Source organism: Octodon degus, unplaced genomic scaffold, assembly GCF_000260255.1.
Source record: "Octodon degus isolate 3935 unplaced genomic scaffold, OctDeg1.0 scaffold00004, whole genome shotgun sequence".
NCBI lineage: Eukaryota > Metazoa > Chordata > Mammalia > Rodentia > Octodontidae > Octodon > Octodon degus.
The window spans coordinates 1,855,360-1,860,321 of record NW_004524580.1 but is presented as its reverse complement, the minus strand read 5'-3'; the positions used below and the strand labels follow the sequence as shown (position 1 = coordinate 1,860,321).

The 4,962-nt window shown below is 36.2% G+C and overlaps 1 pseudogene; it reads left to right on the top strand.

The window, feature by feature from the left end:
• Positions 1–1,685: 1,685 nt before the first annotated feature.
• On the top strand, positions 1,686–2,626 carry LOC101587351 (annotated as a pseudogene).
• The last annotated feature ends 2,336 nt before the right edge of the window (positions 2,627–4,962 follow it).

Below are 4,962 nucleotides of genomic sequence, written 5' to 3'. Positions count from 1 at the left end.
CCTTAGAAGTATAATTTTAAAGGTAGAAACCACATGCTGTTTGACAAACAAATTTGTCATTTAACATAAAATAGTACATTTAGGGACAGTGTGACCATTGCTCAGCATACATGTTTTTCTGGGAGCATTATTTTCTGGGAACTCTCAGTCTACTGATGATTTATCAATGGTACACCAAGCTGCCTTGCAGTCTTACAAGGAAGCAGGGTCACAGAAAGTTGAGTACAGTAATTTTTTACATTTAGTTTTACATTAACTCATCACATGAACCTATTCAAATACTATGTGAATACTCTGCATTGATCACAGATTCGTACATATGATACACAACACTCTGGCCTCTTAGTTGGACTCACAATTTAATTTTAAATTTGGAACATTGTTTTGAAACATTTAATTTAATTTTTAATTAATCAATATTTAATTCATTTTCTGAATATTGTTTAACACTAATTTTTGTTTTAAGATTTATACTGTATCTTTGACTTACAATCTACTTATAAGAGATGCTATGACATTTTCTCCTAATATTAGAAACTTTAAAAAGCATAATTCCATTTTCCATTGATTTTATATTACTTCATCTTTACTTTTTACACAAACACACACACACACATATACCCACATAAATGAAAAATATATATATAACCGGACATAAGATTGATTCTGTTTTGTAGAATTATTCAATGATGTTTTAAAAGGGTTCAGCTAATATATCTCACATAGTCCTGCATAACTATCATTTTGAGAGCTCTTTATTAGAATATTTTGAGTTTGTATAATTGGAAAATATTTTACTTTTAGTTTTCAAAACTAGACACTATCCACATTGTAGGGGTCCTCCATACAGTTACCAGCAGAATTACCAGAATAGTGAGTGTCAGGAAAAGAATGAGGGATCAGAGAGTGCTCCCGAAGCCCAGGCCCAGCCACCAGGCTCAATCTACCACATGCAAAGGTTCCTACCTCGCTACACACAGAGACTGTATGTGCATTGACCGCAGTATTCCAACCCTCCTGTGCAAGGAGAAGTGATGGAGGATGCTGACAGCCAGGGTGCAGGAGAGCAAGGTAAACAAGTGAGGCAGAATATGTATTGAGGTTACATACCATGATTCTTCAGGGGCCCTCCTCACCAAAGATAGCCTACAGAGGATGGCATTGAAGAAGATAAGGAAAATCGAGATGAGACCCAAGGTCAGCAGCCACCTCAATGTTGGTACCTTCACAACTTTAATTACGAACGCAGACACCCAGAAAACCCTAAACCATAAGATGTTAAAGAGACAAAAGCAGCCTATCTACCAGCTGAGAATTCCTCTGCTCCCAAGGCTGAACAGAGCTGGACTAAATAAATGCCGCTTATCAACACTACCATCATCCTGTTTAGTCATCCAGCAAGAAAGAAATGAATATGAAATTCCAGCAATAAGAAATGCACAAAAGATTGGGACTGAAGACCTTAAGTGCTCACATTTTGCCCATTGGCCAGATAACTAGAACTATCTGCATTATGGATGCATCATGGGGTTTTTATTATTTTTACCTAAAGATGTATCTTTTTGGTAATGACAAGCCTGTTTTTTTAAAAACGCCTGGTTTTTCTCAATACACCTTTAAAGGTTTTTAAATTGTTTCATATCTGGTCAAGTTCAGATTTTTAAGAACTTCATTTGTAATTTGTAATGAAAGTTTACAACTTGGACACACTGTTGCATCTGTTTGCTGGAGGATGTGGTGGCACAGTGAGAGCTATTTTGATTTGTCCACTGGAAGTTGTGAAAACACGGCTGCAGTGGGCTTCTGTGCCACTTTGTATCTCTGAAGTTCCACTGAACACCATGGCTGCAGCCAGTGTTAACCAAGCAGTGTCTCTATGACCCCTCCATTGTCTAAAGGTCATCTTGGAAAAAGAAGGACTCTGTTCCATGTTCAGAGGATCAGGCCCCAATGTAGTGGGGGTGGGCCCTTCCAGAGCACTACACTTTGCTGCTTACTCCAATTGCAAGGCAAAACTGAATGGTGTATTTGATCCTGATTCTACCCAGGTTCACATGATTTCAGCAGCAAAGGCCGGTTTTACTGAAATCACTGCAACTAACCCCACTTGGCCTATAAAGACTCAGTTACAGCTTTATGCAAGGAACAGTGGGGAAAAGCAAATGGGTGCTTTTGAATGTGTCTGTAAATTGTATCAGGCAGATGGACTTAAAGTATTTTACAGGGGCATGTTTGCGGCCTATGCTGGCATACCAGTGAGTGTTATCCATTTTGTTATTTGTGAAAGTATAAAGCAAAAATTACTGGATTGTAAGTCTGCCTTGATGATGGAAAATGCTGAAGAGTCTGTGAAAGAAGCATCAGATTTTGTGGGAATGATGCTTGCTGCTGCCACCTCAAAAACTTGTGCCACAACTATAGCATATCCACATGAAGTTGTAAGAACAAGATTACAAGAAGAAGGAACAAAATATAGATCCTTTTTCTTCAGACACTCTCTGGTGGTTCAAGAAGAAGATTATGGGTCACTCTTCTGTGGTCTAACAACTCATTTGGTGAGACAGATTCCAACACAGCTATTATAATGGTCACTTATGAATTGGTGGTCTACCTACTCAATGGATAACAGCACTGGCTTCCATGCTACAAAGGAGGGAAGACCAAAAGATTACAGTGGATCATGGAATGTTGGAGCCAGCATGGTGGGTAGAAGGGATAGTAGTTTGGGAACATGTACCATAACTGCCTGAAATGAAGTTTGGTTAAGATAGCCACACCATAGTCTTTCTATAATGTGGGAAAACCTCAGCCACCTCTAAAAGAAATGCCTTTGGAAACATTCCTTTTTTAAAGCTGCCACTTTCTGTACCATGTGCGCCAGATACAGTTGTGTCTATTGAACTACAACATTGAGAAATAGTATTTATTCCATGGGCATTTTTCCAATTTTCTAAGCAAAGCCACCCTTAAGTATATGCTGTAGCCATCCAAATATAGTATTGACATAAATATATAACTTCTGACTTTCAATTCCTATAATATTGTAAGATGATAATAATTGGTAGATCCTTAGTATTCCCATTTTGCTGAGATAACTGGGCACAATATTTTAATTTAATTATTTGACACCAATAATCACTATATTTGACAACCAAGGAACTATAATCTAAATATTATATGTATTAAAATGTTTGAGGCTCTTCAGCTAACAGGTGCTTGATGTTTAGCATAATGTGGACTTTAAATTATTACCATATAAAACTCATGTAATACTTTGCAGGACATGACATTACCCAATAGAATATTGTCCCTTGACCATGTCAGTGATTCAGATACTCCCTTCTATCTTCTCTAATGTTATGGAAAACAGAAGAATGCATGTTTGTCTTTTCAGAACTTACTAGTTTTGAGCATGAATTATAACCTATCATACCTAGGTATCATTTACTTAAATTAGAAAAATTTACTGCCTATGAATTTTTGTTGGCTTCACATTAAGAAATTGGACCTGAATTTATTTCTAGGTCAGTATAGATTACACTTATTTGGTAGAAAGAATGATAATTTTCACATTGAACTTACAAGTTTTTGAATACAATGTTAATATCTGGAGCAGAGCAAATATTATAGAAGAGGGGTTCTCTGCTGTCTGGTTCATCAGGCAGTACTCTTAATTGACTTGTAAATGAACAAGCTTATTTTGACCAAGAAATTTATTCTGACCTAGTTTCCTGAGTGGTATATCATAGAAAGATCCAGATTCATTTGGGTTAAATGTGCTAATAGGATATAGATTTTAAATTGTACTGAGTCAGCTGTACCTTTTAATACTTTCAGGGTGTCATATGTATGACCTTTACTAAGATGTCTGCTGTAATGCTGTTAAGAGACTTTGCCTATGGGCACTGCTGTCCTGTTGTGTGAGACTTCGACAATTAAGCTCCAGTGTGATATTGATTCCAGTATACATTAACTCCACATTTCGTGCAATGGCTTTATTTTCAGAGTGACTTTTTGTGAATGTACTTTGTGGCCTTTTTGAGGGTAAGAGATTTAGGAGAAAATTTCATGTTAATAAGACTTTGAAAAAGTATGGTTCATGTGGTAGGCAAAACAGTGTGTTTTACATTTTGGGGGTTCTGGTTTAGGATGTTTTTGAAGATCTTAAAATGTGTTAAGTATTCTTGCATATTGTAGTGGCACAACACTATGAAAAAGCAGCATAATTTTCTAAAACATTACGGAAAAGAACTTCAACTTTTTGTATGCTGGCGCCAATGAACATAGTGTCCTTTTAAATATCTTCCACCTTGATATTATTACAATCAACAATAACTGGATGCTTTTGAGGTGCTCAATTGGAATTTAAAATACTTCAATCTATTAGGAGATTAAGGCAAATTTAAGGGGTCAGGGAGATGGCTCACTGGAATAAGCACTTCCCTGGCAAGAGCAAAGGCCAGAGTTCAATCCCCAGTTCTACAAAAAGAAAAAAAAAAGACAAATTTAGTCATTGACTTTGGAATTACTATTAATGCTTTTTATGATAAATTTAGCTTTGAGGACTTGGTGGACATAAACAGTATTCCACCCAAACAGGTGAATATACATTTTTCTCAGCTGCACATGGGTCACTTTCTAAAATAGACCACACACTGATCCATAGGTGATGCTTAAGTATATGCAAGAAAAAAGAAATTATTCCATGTATATTATCTGACCACAGTGCAATGAAGCTGGAAATAAATGACAAAAGATACCAGAAAAAAACCCAAATATATGGAAATTAAATGACACCCTACTTACGACCCAACATGTCACAGATGAAATTAAACAAGAAATTCAACAATATCTACAATTCAATGAAATTCAAGCACAACTTATTGTAATTTATGGGATACAATGAAAGCAGTTGTCAGAGGAAAATTCATAGCTGTGAACTCACACATTAGAAAAACAGAA